The 19,547-nt window shown below is 35.4% G+C and overlaps 1 pseudogene; it reads left to right on the top strand.

Moving 5' to 3' along the window:
* Nucleotides 1–19,303, top strand: part of LOC119532572 — a 55,516-nt pseudogene extending 36,213 nt beyond the window's left edge.
* The last annotated feature ends 244 nt before the right edge of the window (nucleotides 19,304–19,547 follow it).

The following is a 19,547-nucleotide window of genomic DNA, read 5'->3' as shown; positions in this document are numbered from 1 at the left end:
ATGAAGGAGCAGCCCCACCCATTTAGTGTGGGTCTTGATTAGTTTACTAGAGCACTATATAAGCTCAGACAGAAGGAGCAATCTTGCTACAGCCAAGAGGGACACTTTGAAGAATGCACAGGAGCTGTTGCTGAGACAGACATTTTTGAAGACAGCCATTGGAAGCTGATGCAGACATTTTGGAGAACGCCATTTTGAAACACAATCTGGGAGCAAGCAGATGCCAGCCATGTGCCTTCCCAGCTAACAGAGGTTTTCCGGATGCCAATGGCCTTTCTCCAGTGATGGTATCCTTTGTTGATGGATACTTTATGGCCTTAAGACTGTAACTGTGTAACCAAGTAAATCCCCTTTATAAAAGCCAGTCCATTTCTGGTGTTTTGCATTCTGGCAGTATTAGCAAACCAGAACAGACAAACTAGGGCTTGCTGAAAATATCTTAGACATGACACCAAAAGCCTGACCCATAAAAGACAAAATTGACAAATTGGATTTCCTCAAAATGAAAAATGTTTTATCTGTGAAAGACACTGTTACAGGTCTAAAAACACAAGGTTTGGAGAAAATATTTCCAGGCCACATATCTGACAACAAAAGTTCCATATCTAGAATATATAAAGAATCTCAAAACTCAACATAAAAACAAAACAAAACAAAACAAAACAAAAAACAATCCAATTAAAAAATGGTCAAAGGCATGGAAAGACATTTTATCTAAAGGGATCTATTTAGAGCAAATAAGAATGTGAAACAATGTTAAACATCACTAGCCAGTAGGGGAAAGCATTTTAAGACCATCATGAGATATCCCAACACATCTATTAGAACATCTAAAATTAAAAAATATATAGTGGTAATACCAATCACTAGCAGGGAGGTGAAAGAATTGGGTCACTCGAATATTGTTGTTTGGAATGTAAAATGGTACAGTCACTGGTGGAAAATAGTTTGAGAGTATCTAACATACAACTCAGTAAATGCACGGCCAGGCATTTATCCTAGAGATAAGGTAACTTATGTTCACAAAAAATCTGTGAACGTTCATAACAGCTTTATTTGGAATAGCCAAAGACTGGAAACACCCAAAATGTCCCTTAATGGGTGAATGGCTAAGCAAATTGTGATATATCCACACCATGGAATACTGCTCAGCAATATGAAGAAACAAACCATTTATACACACAACAACTTGGATAGATCTCAAGGACATTACACTGAGTGAAAAGGGCCAATCTGAAAAGGCCATATACTTTGATCCTGTATATAAACTTTTCATAATGATTAATTCTTGGAGATGGAATACAGTTTAATGCTTGCCAAGGGTTAGGGATGGTGGGGAGGAAGGAGGTGGATGTGTCTATAAAGGGATAGCACAAGGGAGGTCTTTGTGCTGATGACATAGTTCTTCATGTTGATTGTTGTAATGGTTATTTTGACAATGTCAATTTCCTGGTTTTGACATTACATTATAATTATATGAGATATAATCACTGGGAAAAACTGGATGAAGGGTACACAGACCTCTCTGTACGATTTTTGCAACTTCCTATGAATCTATAATTATTTTCAAAAAGAGCTAAAAAATAAAGACATATTTTATGTCTTAAAAATAATGATAGATGATAGGCTCCAAATCAATAATTCTGATTTTATGTTTATCAAAAACATAAAATCCAATTTACAACGATTTTATTTGCAAACACTAAATATCATAAGAATTAACATTCAAACTTTAAATTGAAAATTAAATTTGAAATTCCCAATTCCTTCACTCAATATTTTAGTTTGTTAATTTCCTATCTGAAAAAATTCATATGTCTTGTTCATTCTGCCTGCAGAGCTATACTCTTTTATAGAACTCTTTCTCATTGTATCTCAATTTATATGTCATTTCCACGGGAAACAATTCTCTTTCACTCAGATTTGTTTAGTTTTCTTGATTAACCATTCTTACTGAACCATGCATTTTCCCTCTGTAGTATTTATCATAGTTATAATCAAGTCACAATAGCTGTCTTTCACAATATTGATCTATGGTGGCATAGAATGTATCCATTTTCTTAAGCACCAATGAGTACCCATTATATGATATATATAGAGCACTTTGTAGGTATTTACTAAAAATTTGTTAAATAAATGAATGAATCAGAGTTTTTCTTACCAGAAAGAAATATGGAAATACTCTGAGAATTTAATAAAAAAATTTAAGAGTGGTACAGTTACCAATACTTCACAACTTGAAAATAGAGTAGTACCCTCTTTTCCATGAAGAGTCATGTAGCAAGACAAGGAAGAAATAGAATAAGGTTTAGGAAATTGCTTAAAATTTATGCCTTTATTTGGAAATAGGGAGACTTATAAGTTTATTAGGACATGATAGTTTCAAAACAATAATTTAGGACATTTACATTGATCTAAACATGAATATGAGAACACAGGAAACCTAATACAAGTTAACCTAGTAAGCTTTAAGTTTCTACAAGGAGGTTGCTATTATAATTCATTTTCATATTTATAGAAACACACACTGTACCTGCATAGAGGAAGTAATCAATAGATAAGTATTGCATGAATAAATGAGACCATGTTTATAGATAGGGCCTGAAGTATGGACATTGAATGAGGGTTCTGGCTGTGAAACTATATTGGAGGTAAGTGATGTGTGGAGCAGAGTATTTTATTACCAAATGGTTTATTACCAAAGCACTTTAGCTTCTATGTGCCTATTTCTAGATAAAATTTGTGCCAAAGCCATCTGATAAATAACCCAGCTACATTAAAAACTTGAAGCACCAAAGATACAGGACTTTTGACATCTGTACACGGACTTGTGGGAAAAACAAAGCATCCTCAACTTTACCATTAGAATAGCATTCAATATGTAGTAAACAAGCCACTCATGTCCAAAAATTTAACTCTGACTTGCTCTGCTAGTGGGCTTCTGAGAACAATATACTGAAGTGCTATCAGCAATGACACACTGTCCAGGAATTCATTTCACTCTTCGATATGTGGTTCTTGGGGTTCTTCTTTTTTTTCAAGGAGATAAGCAAGCTTCTTTTGAAATAAGGAAGTGATGAAAAGCTGTGTTTTGGAAAGAAGATTCTATTTGATTTTGCACAGAAAGACAGACTAAATTTTGGTGTAATAAAACTTTAATTTTACTTATTAATAGTTTTATGTTTACCTTTTTCTCCTAACAGAAACAGATATAAGGAAAATTTCTATTAATTAAAGATTTTAGGAATTATGGCTATAGTCTTCATGGATCAAAAGAAAAAAATAAAAGATCACAGCACTATTAAAGAAAAAATAACACCAACAAAATAAAATTAGAAATGAGAAAGATGTCAAATTATATACATATACACTTGTATATATATATACTTATATATGTATATAAAATTATGTATGTATATATGTCTATATAATTACATATTATGTCTTAAGAATAACAGATGATAGGTTTCAAATCAACAAATTTGGAATCTTAGACCAAAGTGCAAAATGTAAAGAATGTAATATATCATGATGAAGTAAATTTGATTCCACAAATGTAAGGAAGAACTTTTATTAGAATATCTTTTAAAATAATACATCACATTAAAAGATAGAAGAAAAACTGTTATATTCTCAATAGACAGAAAAAAAAATCAAATAATTAATTGATCAGTGGATATTTATTGAAGAAATGCTATGTGCCAGACATTCTGAGTTTCTGACGATGTAATGTTGAAAACAATGGGGAAGTTTCTTGCTCTATGGGCCTGTAATGGAGAACAAAACTTAATGAGATTTAATAATCATTTGACTAAAAATCCCAGTAAACAAGGAATAGAAGGGAAATCTCTTAACACCAAACAAAATGTGGTCTATCAAAGAATTTGACAAATATTATAATATTTAATGGTGAGCTATCAAAGCATTTCCTTTAAATCAGAAACCAGGCCAAAATGACCACCATCATTTCTATTCAGAATTTCTTTGGGGGGGTCCTAGAAAGTTTTGTGAGAATAAGAAATTAGGATTTGAAATGGAGAAGCAAAACTATGGTATTTCGTGCATTAAGATTTGTCAATATGATAGTTCTGCAATTATCAGTAATTATCACTGCTAAATGGAAAACCATAGCCAAGTAATTTATAGTCCAACCTAACAGCCACAAAAGTAAGAAAATAAAATTTTAAACAAGATATCACAACAAAACAAAAAATACATAAATCAATTAAAATAAATATAACAAACTATACATAATTTATGGAAGAAGTGCACATATAAAAATTATATCTATCTGTTCCTCTTAAGATAATATCAGGAAATGGTAATATTCTGCACTCATGGATAGGATTGGTCAATATTATAAACCTGCCAATTCTATCCTAATTAAAATTAGTAAAGACAGTGAAATTTAAATTAATTCCTGACAAAACTATTATAAAGTTATAGTAATTAAAACTGTGAGGCTGGCAAAGGAATAAACAGAAATCTATAGAACCAGATAGAAATCTTAGAAACAGACCAATGTATACATGAACATTTATTAGATGGCAGATGATATTTTAGATCAGGGGAGAAAAGGAGGATATTTGAGGAATACAACTAGAAGAGAAGTTGCATGCATATAGAAACTAAAATAAACAAAAAGTAATTCCCAGAATCCTGTGAAGATGGAGAAAGCATACATTCAAACCTTTATGTTCTAACCCATTAAAAATAAAAGGAGCAATCCTTCTAACAAAACTAAATATCTACACAGAACTAGGTGACAAGGAATGTCTTTGAACATCAAAATTGAAGAGGGTAGAATCACGTCTCCAATTCCAACACACCAATAAGGGATCAGCAGTGCAGGAAAGATGCTGACTATCCTGACAACGAAGAACAAATTACCCATAGACCTTCAGTGGAGTAGTCAGAAATCAAATCTGACAATAGCTGCTAAAACCAGGGGCAGGCTTTGCCAATACCTAATGAAGGCAGTGCAAAAGGTTATAGTGATATCACAGGTGACATAAGGTCTATGTATTTTTTTAAAGTAGCAGATGGTTGTCTCATTCTAGCATAAAGCCCCAAACTGAGGAAAAAACTGCAAGTAGAATTCTGCTTATGTAGGACAAGGTGAATAGGGTAAAGGAAAGAGAAAATTGAGACAGAAAAGTGGAGGAAACAAACCCACAAGTCTTGTTGTGTAAGGATATAATATACTTACTTTTTAAACAATTCTCAAAATCAGTAGAACAGAGCTCTAAATCTGTGAAGCAAGTAAATCCATCCTGACCTACTCTCCTCTTCCAAGAGAAAGAAAATTTAATCCCACTCAGATATGACAACAGAAGAGGATTACATTTAAATCCGGTACATTGTTATTGCATTTGAATCTCAATCAACATTATTTTAGGGCAAAAAATATGCAGGAAAAGAATAATATCCCCAGACAATGAAGTTACATCCCAAATAAGTAAACACAGCAAAGTTGCAACTCTACTTTAATACTTTGAAAGAATGTAAAAGAAATTATTAAAATGACAAAAGCTTTGAGAGGACAGAATAAACCTGAACTGAAAATATTCAGCAATGAAGTGATTGGAGAATGGAAGATTAACAAAGATAAAGATTCCAGAATTTAGGAAAGTATTAGGAAAAAAAAATTAATCATTTAAGAAATAAGATTAAAACTGAAAAAAATAAAAGAGCATGATAGCAAATAATCATCACAGACAATACTTGAGGAATAAAAAAAGAGAAAATGCAAAGGATGAAAATTTTAAACATGAAAAAGAAATGAAGTACATCCAGTTTAGGCACAAAAAGTAAGACAGCCACAAGATGGATAAATGAAGAGCTGAAGACACAAAGAAACCTGAAAGTCTGAACACCAGAAAAGTGAAGAGTCTTTCACTAGAGGAAAGTAAACTAATTTTGCCTTCATGCCTGTTGCAACCACAAGAAAGGGAAGGATCTGCCATAGATAGGTTAGGGAGAAATAACATGAGACTCTAATGAAATTTTAACTGCCAATGCAGTCTTGTGTGACATTAGAATCATGAGGAGTCCTTTTCCTATGGATCTTCACTGAGTGCTAATGCAGAAAATCCCAAAAGCAGAGTGAGAGGAAGAGAGTTACAAAAGATACCCTTGGATGCATAAGACTTCCAGCCAGTGCAAGGCATCCACAGTCTGAAAGCAGAGCAGACGACCTGGGAGAAATCCATTAGAAATACTCAAGAGTTGATGTTGAGCATGGTGGAGACTGGCTGAGAGAAAACCCTCTCTTTTTCTATTTATTTTTTTATTTTTTATTTGTTTTACTGTGGATTGTAACATATATACATAAAAGTGATTAACTTTCAAACTGTGATTTAACAACTAGAGAGCAAATTTCAAAGAAGGTTATAGGTTACAGTTCCACAATTTCAGTTAAGGAAATTATTGTGAAATATAACATATATGCAGAAAGGTAAAGCTATCAAAGTACAACTTAACAAGTAGTTATGTAGGAAATTTCAAAGAATGGTATGGGTTACAGTTCCACCATTTCACTTCTTTCCTTCTAGCTATTCTAAAACCCTAGCAACTAAAAAAAAAAAAAAAAGTATACAAAGTTTCAGTATTCATAGTCCTTTGTTAAATTCTCCCTTGTCTGGTGGTATGCCTTCCTTTAGTTTAATCACTTTCCTGTTCCTCATGGATGTCTAGGCAGTGACCAACCTAACTTGAACATGTTGGAAAAGGGTGTCAACATTATGAGAAAGGAGGATGCATTTGGTTGATGCTCTTGAAGAGGCTATTGCCTCTGGGTTTTGGGAATTATCTGGCAGAGTAACACTTTGGAGGATTTAAGTGTCTGAAAAATAACCTTGCAAGTAAAGCCTCTATAGAGTCTCAGATAGGGACAAGGGCACCCTTTAGGGTTTTCAAGACTACTGTTGATTTGGGTTGTCATACTGTGGCTATGTGGCATATCTAGCTGAAGCTTGCATAGGAGTAACCTCCAGGAGAGCCTCTCAACTCTATTTGAAATTTCACAGCCACTGAAACCATATTTTGTTGCTTTTCTTTTCCCCCTTTTGGTCAAAAAGGCACTTAGTCCCTTGATGCCAGGGTCAGGCTTATTCCTGGGATCCATGTCCCACATTTCCAGGGAGACTCACTAACCTGGAAGTCCTCTCCTGTGTCAAGGAGAGGGCAATGAATTTACTTGCAGAGTTGGGCTTAGAGAGAGAAAGACCATATCTGAGCAACAAAAGAGGTTCTCTGGAGGTGACTCCTGGATATAATTATAGGTGGACTTAGCCTCCCTTTTATAGCCATAAGTACAAGAGCAAGCCTCAAGATCAAGGGCTTGACTTATTAAGTAGGGGGTTCCTAATTTCACATAGCATATGTTCTAAGATAAACAGTGTCTCACATTATCTTCACTTATTTTTACAATCATCATCACTCTCCATTTTAAACAATTCTCATGACTTAAAATACCCAAAGCTCTTATCAGCCCTTAATTATTTATTCCTAGTATTTGTGTGATTCTCATAAGGCTTCCTATTAATTGCAGTCCCTAGTATGCAATAGGTAATTTTGCCATATACCACCCTGTTGTTAACTCTTTGTACCAGTGTCATACCTGAGAAATACATCTTGCAAGCACTTATTTATATTTGTAGTGCTAATCAGTGGGATAAATGCCTTAAAACAACCCCTTTCAATCATGTTCACCTTCAATGCAGCTTTGATACTTACAATCCCATTAACGAACAATCACTACCCCATTTACTCCCATACATTTAATTTTACCTTCATTAACATATCTGGACATATTATATTATCATTCCCCCTGTATTCTAGATCATAAGCCACTGATTTTTTGTTGTTCAGGGAATTCATAGTTGTGGTAACATACAGTATCTCTCCTTTTGTTTCTGGCTTATTTCACTCGGCATTATGTCTTCAAGGTTCATCCATGTAGGCATATGTTTCAGTACCCCATTCCTTCTTACTGCTTCATAGTATTCCATCATATGCATATGCATTTTGTTTATCCACTCATCTATTGAAGGGCATTTGGATTGTTTCCATCTCTTGGCAATTGTGAACATTGCCACTATGAACATCAGTGTGCGAATGTCAGTTCATGTCACTGCTTTCAGTTCCTCCAGGTATATACCAAGAAGTGGGATTGTTGGAACATAGGGTAAATCAATATCTAGCTTTCTGTGGAACTGTCAAACTGTCTTCCACAGCAACTGTACCATTATACATTACCACCAGCAATGAATAAGAGTTCTAATTTCTTCACATCCTCTCCAGCATTTGTTGATTCCTGTTTGCTGAATGGCAGCCATTCTTATTGGTGTGAGATGATATCTCATTGTGCTTTTTTTATATACAGTTTTATTGAGATATAGTCACATATCCTACCATTATCCACAGTGTGCAGTTATTCACATTACCATCATATAGTTGTGCATTCATCACCAGAATTGATTTTTGAACATTTTCCTTTTTCCAAAAGAAGTAAAAATAGAGGTAAAAAAGAATACCTAAACATCTCATCCCCCCACTGACTCCATTTTTCATTTAGTTTTTGTCCCCATTTTTCTACTCGTCTGTCCATAGAGTGGATAAAGGGAGTGTGAGCTACTAGGTTTTCACAATCACATAATCACACCATCTAAGCTACATAGTTAGGCAATCACATTCAAGAATCAAGGCAACTGGGTTGCAGTTCAACAGTTTCAGGTATTCCTTCTAGCTATTCCAATACACTAAAAACTAAAGAGGAATATCTATATACTGCATAAGAATGCCCTCCAGGATGACTTTTTGACTCCATTTGAAATCTCTCAGCCACTGAAATTTTATTTTGTTTCATTTCATTTTCCCCTTTTGGTCAAGAAGATTTTCTCAATCCCATGATGCCAGGTCCAGGCTCATCCCTGGAAGTCATGTCCCATGTTGCCAGGGATATATCCCACCCCTGGGAGTTATGTCCCATGTAGGGGAGAGGGCAGTGAGTTCACCTGCTGTGTGGGCTTAGAGAGGCCACATCTGAGCAACAAAGAAGTTCTCTGAGGGAGATTCTTAGGCACATTTATAAGCAGGCTCAGACTCCCCTTTGCAGTAACAAGCTATATAAGGGCAAGCCCCAATATTGAGGGCTCATCCTACTAAATTGTTAGTCCTGAAAGTTTATGAGAATATCAGTAATGACCCAGGTGGGGACATCCAACATTTCTGCATTTTTTCCCCAGTTTCTAAGGGGGTCCTGCAATTATATTTTTATTCTCTGCCAAAATTACTTTAGGATGTATCAGGATTTCACACTAACCTGTAAAAACCTACTGTCTCTCATTTCCTATTCAAAGTTCCATGTAATTATGGTGTTTGAATAAACTGACCATACAAGTTAAATTATTTAGTGTGCTGCAGAAAATACAGATTCTGCACCAAATAAACAACTTTTTCCTTGGTCTGACATAGAAGTTGAAGCTTTAAAACATAGTTAATATCATCCTTTACCCTTTGGCCTGATTTGCCTTAGTCCTAACCAATTCTGCTTCATTCATATCTCTAACTGAAGTCTGAACACTTATTCAGCATTTTTAACAGTTACTGTATGAGGTAATACTAACATTCATAGTTGCCAGGCTCTAGCTCTGAGTTTCAAGTGTCACACAGATATCCAAAGTTCCAGAAACCAACCAGATTATACACAAAGAGCTCAGGATCTCAGAATTTAGAGATAAACATTGCAACTCAGGAATAGATGTGACTGCTGTAGGAGCTTACAATCTAGGGACCATTACAATAAATGTTCAAATGAGATTCAATTCTCAGAGTTTACACTTTATAGTCAGTCCATATTAGTGAGGCATTACAAGGTTTGCCTTTTGTTTCTGGCATACTTCACTCAAAATGCTGCCCTCAATATCCATCTACATGGTTGTGTGTCTCACAGCTTCATTCCTTCTTGCAGCTCCTCAATATTCTATTGTATGCATACACTACAGTTCACCATTCTGTTCATCAGTCAATGTTTCCTTAGGCCACCTCTATCCACTGCAAATCATGAACACAGCCCCCTTAAACACCAGTGTGCTAATGTCCATTTGTGTCCCTGCTCTCATATCTTCCAAGTATATACCCCATAATGATTACATCACCCACATACTTAGCTTCTTGTGGAACCACCACACTATCCTCAAGATAGGCTACACAATTCTACTTCCACACCAACAGTAAATAGGTACATCCCTCTCTCTATGTTTTCTCCATCACTCATATACTTCTGTTTATATTTTTCCCTGCAATTATAAACAGATACATTCACATCCTATAAAGTCATCCACAGCATACAATTGTTCACAGTATCATCATATAGATATACATTTATCACCACAATCAGCACTTGAACATATTCATTACTTCAAAAGAAAAAGAAAAAGAAATTTAGATAAAAGAACAATAAAAAGGAAAACAATTAAAATATCATACAATACAATGTAATAATAAGGTCAGAAAACAACACAACTACCAAGAATCTCAAACCCCTCCCTTATATCCCCTCTCACAGACAGTTTTTGTATATGGTCTTTGTTACATTTAATGGAAGCATATCACAATGTTACTGTTAACCACAGACACCAGTTTGCTTTGATTATATTTTTGCCCAATACCATCCCTTTTTCAATACCTTGCAAGGTTGACATTCATTCAGTCACCATCATTAACCACTCTAGGTTTCACTAAGTTAAACAGTCCCAGTCTTTATAGTTTATCTTTCCTCCTGGTATCTTATTTGCCCCTAGCACTCCTCTTCCAGCCTTACTCACAGACATCTTTGTTCAGTGTACTTACAATATTGTGTTACCATCATACAGTATTATGCTATCCATTTCTGGATCCATACAATCAATCCTGTTGAACATTCTATATTCCTTCAGCCTCATATGCCCAATCTCTACCTTCTTTCTGTGTCCTCAGCTTTTGACTCTCAAAGTTTGCTCATTATTATTAGTTCATATGAGTAAGATCATACAGTATTTGTCCTTTTGTTTCTGGTTAACTTTGGTCAACCTAATGTCCTCAAGGTTCATCCACATTATTATTATATGTTCTGTGACATTGCTCTGTCTTACAGCTGCATATTCAATCCTGTGTATACCCACAGTTTGTTCATCCACTCATCCGTTGATGGACATTTGGGCTGTTTCCATCTCTTGGCAATCATGAAAAATGCCACTATAAACATCAGTTTACAAACGTCCATTTGTGTCTTAGCTTCCAATTCCTCTAAGTCTATATGTAGTAATGGAATTGCTGGATCATATGGCAGTTCTATACTCAGATTCCTGAGGAACTGTCACATTGCCTTCCAGAGAGGCTGCTCCATTCTACATTCCCACCAACAATGAATAAGTGTACCTCTTTCTCCACATCCTCTCCAGTGCTCTTAATTTTCTGTTTTTAGGATAATGGCCAGTCTAATATGTGTGAGATGATATCTCATTGTGGTTTTGATTTGCATTTCCCTAATAGCCAGTGAAGTTGAACATCTTTTCATACGTTTTTAAGCCATTTGTATCTCCTCTTCAGAAAAGTGTCTATCCATGTCTTTTGTCCATTTTTTAATTGGGTTGTTTGTCTTTCTGTGATTTAGTTGTAGGATCACTTTATATATTCTTGATATTAGACCCTTATCTGATATGTAGTTTCCAAATATTGTCTCCCATTGCATAGGCTGCCTTTTTACCATTCTAACAAAGTCCTTTGACCTTTTATAAAATCTTGTATTTACAGATATCTCTTTTTGGTTCTGTTTCCCTAGAGAAACCTAACTAATACTTAGCATTAAATAGCTATATCAAAAATGATAAGAAAAATTTAATTAAATGAATTAGATACCCAAGTCAAAAAAAGCTAGAAAAAGAAAAGTAAATCAAAAGGAACCCAATAGAAAGCTTATTAAAAATAAAAACAGAAATAAATGAGTTAGAAGACTGATACACTCTAAAACTAATAAACAAATGCCAAATCTGGAATCTTTGCAACCTCTATATCATTCTTGCAAAAGAAAAATAGAAAGCTATATATATATATAGCAAATTATTCTAAAAAAACTTACCAAAATTAAACTCAAAAAAACAAACAAAAAAAAAATACAAACAGACTGACTACTCTAAAGGAAACAGAAAAAGTAATTAAAGAGCTCTCCTACCAGAAAGCACCAGTCCCAATGACTTCATTAGGAATTTTGCCAAATCTAAAAATCAAGCCATCTTTGTGACATAAACAGCTCTAGAGCATAGAAAAAGGACAATCTCCACATTTATTATATGACATGAATATAACATTCATCGTGTGCATTGCAACAAATTGATTAGATATAGATTTCACACATATATATCAATGCAAAATTCTTAAATTTAATACTAGTAAAAATATTAGCGCAATAAAAACAATAAAAGATAATCAGCTGTAGTTAATTTCAGTAACGTAAGTGTGGTTCATTGTTAGGATGGCCACAGATATAATTGATCATACAAACAGAACTTAAAAGAAAATTATATGATTATCCACAAAGATGCAGAAAAGGGATTTGAAAAATTTCAGCACATAATGTTAAAAAAGAATACAATGAAATAGTACTTAATGGACATATTGTTGACATAATATAGTGTTTATCTCAGTTAGTAATAAGCACTACAGGCTTTCCCACATAGCCAAGAAAAGTAAGGATACTCTCATGGATGCTTACCATGGTGCAAAGGAGAAAACAAAATATATCAGAGTATAGGATTCAAGGCTTTAAAACTGCTGGAAGCTACACTCTAAAAGTATGCATGAACCAAAACTGGCCTGGGGCCTCCTCAGGCCCTGACTGGAATAATATGATCTGCTCTCACTTTATGTGCATGCTAGAGGTTATGGTAAAGCCTCTAGGGAAAATGAGAGTATCTGGAGACAATACTTATTTTTATAGTCAAAAGCCCTGCATTCAATAATATGAATATCACAGATATTTGAGAGGCGTCTGAATAAGCATTGAAATATTGATTAAACTCTTCAAGAATATAGAGAAAATGATGCAAAATTCACCAGAGATCTGAAATCAGTGGAAAACAATAATGAAATATAAGATCCAGGATTATGAAGTACAATGATAATTAGAACCCCACAGATGGGTGTAACAGAAGTCAAGACACAGTATATGAGAAGAGCAGTTAACTGGATGGTAGGTCACAGAAACCACAGAAGCTGATTCTTGGAGGATTTGTGGAGAAACAAGAATAGAAAAAGACATGAGAGACATATGGGACACGGTGAAAAGTCTAACATGACTTGCCCTGGAAGAAGAAGAGGAAAAGACAAAGGGAGATGCAATATTAGAAGAGATAACAGCTAAGAGTTTTCCAAAACTGAAGAGTGACATTGATACAGTCAGAAGAAGCATCATACAGAAAAAGAAAACCTTGGATGTGTGCATAGACACACAGAATGAATCTTCTGAAAATCAATCTTCTCAAAAGTAGCTAAAAGAGAGAAAAAACCAAAATACTACAAGAAGTTAGTTCTTCAGGGAGAAGGAAAATTATCTCAGATAATTACCTCAGAAAGCAATATATTATAAAAATACAATAGATTTGAATAAAACAAAGAAACAAAGACAGATCTTTGAAAAAGACTAATAAAAATGAGAGAACATGAACAAGTAAGAACAAAAGGAAGAAGATACAAAATTCAAATACTTGTAAAGAAGAAAAGGAAACATCATTATAATCTCTAAAGGTTAAAGGTAAGATTATCTAATGGGAAGCTCTCTATTAATGAGTATTAACATTTAGTTGAAATAGACCTATTCTTAATAAAAAAATTGGCAGTTACACAAGAATATACCAGAAAATATTAGTAGTTCTATATCCATTTTAACATATGAATCTAACTATAAACCTTCCCATAAAGAGATATCCAGAACTACTTTGTTTCTCTTGTGAACTCGTCCAAAATTGTAAGAAAGAAATTAAACCCATCTTAGAAGAAATATTGTAAGGAATTAAAAAAATATGGGATACATGTTAACTTATATTTTGAGGCCAGGATAAACTTGGCACCAAAATGTGACACAGAAAATACAGGAAAATTACTGGTCAAACATTCTTATGAAAATAGTTGCAACAGTCCTTTGAAAATAGTAAATTGAGGACTGATAACACTATTTGCTGACCAGTACTGTTCTACTAACCATAGTTTGGGAAGCTCTGCTCTAAAGCAAGGGTTGGCAAACCTTTGCTGTAAGGGACCAAATAGTAAATATTTTAGACTTTGTTGGTCATATAGTCTCTGTTGCAACTATTGAACTCTGCTGTTGTAGTTTGAAAGCAGCATAAATATGTAAACAAATGAGCAAGGCCATGTTCCCATAAAACTAAATTTGTAAAAACAGGCAGCCAGCCAGGTTTGACCCATATGTTTTCAGTCCATGACAATGAGCCTGAATCACAAAGTAAACAGACTTTTAATAACAAGGCTTTCTTTAAGAAGGAAGCAGTACATTAATTAACATTCTGGCACAAGCTCCTTATCTGACTACAACTGTTGTACTGACTTTTTTGTAACTTTTGCCATATAATATCTTAATATTTTATAAGCAAATACATTGATCTTTCATTTAATTGCTTCTGAGTCTCCAGTCTTCATTAAAGCTGTCTCTGACTCCTAGATTGCACATGTGGTCTCCTGTATTTTCTTACGGGAGTTTGTTTTTATATTTGAGCATTTACACTAACTGGAATTGTTAATAAAATTTAAATAATAAGGGCTCCAATTTTTTTCTTCCATATACATATCCAGTAGTAATAGCATCATGTAAAACTAAGTGTTACACATTGAAATGAATGCCCCTTTCATGTGTTAAATCATATAAACTATGATTTATTTCTGGAGTCTCTATTGTTCCACTCATCTAGTTGTCTATTTCTTAGTGACTTTTATAGCTATATTGTCTCTATAAAAAGACAATACAGCTACTGTCTTTATAGCTGTATTATCTATTACCACACAACAACATTACCGTAAACTTAGAAGCTTAAAATAATACGGATTTACTGTCTCTCAGTTTCTGTGGATCAGGAGTCTGCTTCAGAGTCTTGCAAACTGTCAGTCAAGGTGTCGACTGGGGCTGCATTCTAATCTGAGGCTCAACTGGGGAAGGATCCACTTCCAAGATCACATGATTGGTGGCAACATTCAATTGCATGCAGGCTGCCAAACAGAGGGCCCCAGTTTCAAACAGTATATACATATTCACATGTATCCTGTCACCTTTGCGCTATTCTATTATTTAGAATCAAGTCACAGATCACTCCCACACAAGGGGACGGGATTACACAGGCATGAACACCAGAAGGTGGGTATAACAAGGGCCATCTTATAGTCTGTCTTCCTCAATGGTATATTCTGATAATTGGTAAAGCATGTACTCCTTTTATCCCCAATAATTTCTCTTGTGTTTTCCTGCACTTATTCTTCTACATAAACAATATCATTTTATCAAGTACCACCCCCCTCCAGCCACCCCCCCCTCAAAAAAAATCTCTTGGGATTCCATTTGGAATTATATTAAGCACATTTTAACAAAACTGCCATTTGTATGATATTAAGACTAACTACCCATCGACACAGTGTCTAACCTGTTCAGATCTTATTTTATGTCCTCAGTAAGATTTTAGTTCTCTTTATATAAGACCCTTTTCTTTCTTGTTAATAATTTTATTCTGAAATAATTGTGATTTCTGTTGCTACTGTGACATCCATGCCATGCTATCTTCCCTTTTCTTTTATAAGGGATATGCTATAATAATAAAAGGCAATGTTTTTGTATATTTGTCTTCTATCCAGTGATCTTACTAAATTTTCTTCATGGTTTTAAAGTAGAATCTGTTGGATTTTCTAACTACACAATTGCATCTATAAAAAAAATAGTTTTATTTCTTCTTTTTCCATTGTTATTTTTGTGTGCTTACATTTTCTAGGCATAACAAAATCATGTATAATAATAATAGTAAGGAGGAATCCCTCTCTGATCGGCTCAAATTTTTTTAGCATTTTACTGTTTGTTTGAAAAAAATATTCACTATCGGTTTTAAATTTGTTGAACAGAAATCATCTCTGTTAATTAAAAGAATAATCATGGTTCTCAGCCCCTGTGGAAGCCACAGCTAGTGGTGGAGCCGGGAAGGCGACTCGGTGGAGGCTGGGGCGGGAAGCGCCGAGGTGGGGACCCAAGGGCAACAGGCTGCTGCCGGAGAAGAGGCTGGGAGGCATCAGTCGCCGCGCGCCCTGTCACCTGCGCCAGTTTGGGAGCGCTCCCCTGAGGCAGAGGTCGAGGGCAGAGGGGAGGAGGACGGGGAGAGAGGTTGCTGTGGGGGCCGCTGGCAGGTGACTGGGCGTGAGGCGGCCAGGGGTGGCGCCACCACCATGTCACAATCCGCACTGCAGCGCAGTCCACACAGCTGGCGGAGAAGCTCACCACCCTGAACGACCGGGGCGTCAGCATGCTTACTCACTTCTACAACATCAAGAAAGCTTGTGGTGACCCCAGGGCAAAACCATCCTATCTTATTGACAAGAACCTGGAATCTGCTGTGAAATTCACAGTCAGAAAATTCCCTGCTGTAGAAACCTGCAACAAAAATCAACAGCTTGCACAACTACAGAAAGAAAAATCAGAGATTTTGAAAAATCTGGCATTGTATTATTTCCCATTTGTAGATGTTGTGGAATTTAAGGACCATGCTTGTGAATTGCTGACTACTATTGATGTTTGCCAAGTCTTCCTTGATATTACTGTAAACTTTTATTTCACAAAGAACTACTTTGATTTGATCATAGCCTATACAACATTAATGATACTGTTGCCTCGAATTGAAGAAAGGAAGGCAAGCATTGGATTATACAACTATGCTCATGAAATGACCCATGGAGCAAGCGACTGAGAATACCCACGCCTTGGCCAGATGATTGTGGATTATGAAAACCCTTTAAAGAAGATGATGGAAGAATTTATATCCCATAGCAAGTCTCTTTCCAATGCATTAATTTTTCTTCAGATGGTATATCCTCAAAGGAATCTTTCAGCTGACGAGTGGAGTAATGTCCAATTAGTGAGTCTAATCACTGTGCCCAGTACAATGCTTATTCAGCACAGTCTGACACCATGCCTTGCAAATGTTTCTTTGGATGCAATGGAAAAATGGATTATCTTTGGCTTTATTTTGTGCTGTGGGATCCTAAATACTGATGTGACAGCACTAAACCTTTGGAAGCTAGCTCTTCAAAGTAGTTCTTGCTTCTCTCTCTCTCAGGATGAAGTTTTCCATATTAACAAAGCTGTAGAAGACTTATTTGTAGACAGTCAAGGCTATAATAAACATATTAATGATGTAAGAGAATGCAAAGAGGCAGCTGTGTCACATGCTGGCTCACTGCCTAGAGGAAGGCACAAGTTTTTAAGTCTGCACTAAAAGAATTGGCTACTGTCCTCTCTGGTCAACCTGGCTTGTTAGGTTCCAAGGTACTTTTTGTTTTTATGGCATTGTCCTTTGCCCATGATAAAATTATCTGGGTACTTTGTCATGATGATAAATGCGAAAGAAGAGTACATATGATTTCATAAGTAAGCACATTGCTGGATTAATATTTTACATGGAAGAGCTTAAAGCACATGAAAGGAAATATGGACCTGTAATGCAGAGGATCATGTGCAGCACCTTTCTGGCTTTGATGCTGTTGTTCTCAGTGAATTTGTGCAAAATCTTTCCATTTGTCCTGAAGATGAATCCACAATATGTCTTCTTTTGTTAACACTATGACTTCCCTAAGGGTAAAACAAGTTGAAGGTGGGGAAGTATTTGATTTCAGAGGAATGAGATTAGATTGGTTTAGGTTATAGGCATTAAACTGCACACTGCATTTTCTGCATTTTGTTTCTCTACAGGTTATGTACCAAACATGGTAGTCTGGGAACATAACCTTTACCCCAAGGGACTATTTGACTTCTCATCTGGAAATCTGCTTTACTAAGTCTGTTGTTGGAATGACTAGGTATAATCAAGCTACACGGGAAATTGCAAAACCTTCATAGCTTTTAACAAGTGTAAGAACCTACATGACTGTTATCTAGTCAACAGAAAACTGTGAAAATTGATATTACAAGAGTATTCAATAATGTTCTTCTTCAACAAACACAACATTTAGACAGTCATGGAGAGCAAACCATTACAAGTCCATACACAAATCGGTATTTGAAAACCTTGCTAAGACAAGTCAACAATGGCCATATAGCTTATTTCCCTGCAATGAAAGCATTTCTGAACCTACCTACAAAAAGGAATTAACAGTCAATTCAGGAGAATATTCTGACATATCAGAAATGAGATCATTATCTGAACTACTACGCCCGTGTATGTGTAAGCCTCATGTGGCACATTTCATCACAAGTTGCTGAACTTAAGAAACTGGTGGTGGAGAATCTCAATGTGCTAACACAAAAGAGGACCGGCTTTGACAAGCAGACCAGATGGCTGCACTCTTTAAAAGACTATCATCAGTTGACAGTATCTTCAAGAGGATGGCAATAATTGGTGTAATTTTTTCCTTCTGATCCTTGGCACAAGAAGCACTTAGAGATGTCTTGTCATACCACAATCATTTTCTTGTAAGTTTAATTGAAGATTTTAAGGATCACGTTCCAAGGGAAACTGATATGCAGGTTGCAATGAATGTGGATGAGTTATCATCAGCTGCTGGATTACCTTGTGAAATCAATCCTGCCTTGGTGGTAGCTCTATCTTCACAAAAATCAGAAAACATTAATCCAGAAGAATATAAAATTGCCTGCCTCCTCATGGTCTTTGTGGCAGTTTCTTTGCCAACACTGGCCAGTTATGTGATGCCTCAGTACAGCCCTCCTATAGAAGGGCACTACAACAACATAACATTGCTTGACCAAAGCCATCAACCAGATCACTGCTGCTTTGTTTACAATTCGCAAAGGAAGCGCTGAAGACTGTCTTAAAGAATTTCTAGCACTGGTGTCCTCCAGTCCACTGAAAATTGGCCAAGGGACAGATAAAACCACAACAAGAAATAGAGAATCAGTATATTTACTGCTAGATATAACTGTGCAGGAATCCCCATCCCTGACAATAGATCTTTTGGAATCTTGTTTTCCTTGTGTCTTGCTGAGAAATGCATACCATGCTGTCTACAAGCAAAGTGTTACATCCTCTGCATAAAATACCTACTGATTGAAGAAAAGCATGCATTTTTGTTGCCTCAGTTTTACCTTGAAACTGTGGAAAAGTTGTACCTTAAGATCTGAAAAGCAGTATTGTGGATTATAAATTTATTTCATACGGTTGTATTTTCTGATCGCTGGTTTCTTAATATGGTTGTACTACAATATAAACTTGGTTGATTTAGGTTTCACATTCACTAAATTCACTGAAATTATTTCAATAATTTTAGAGCTTCATTTGTTTTAAAAACAT

This window comes from Choloepus didactylus, chromosome 4 (genome assembly GCF_015220235.1).
Source record: "Choloepus didactylus isolate mChoDid1 chromosome 4, mChoDid1.pri, whole genome shotgun sequence".
Classification (NCBI taxonomy): domain Eukaryota; kingdom Metazoa; phylum Chordata; class Mammalia; order Pilosa; family Megalonychidae; genus Choloepus; species Choloepus didactylus.
This window is presented reverse-complemented; position numbering and strand designations above follow the sequence as displayed.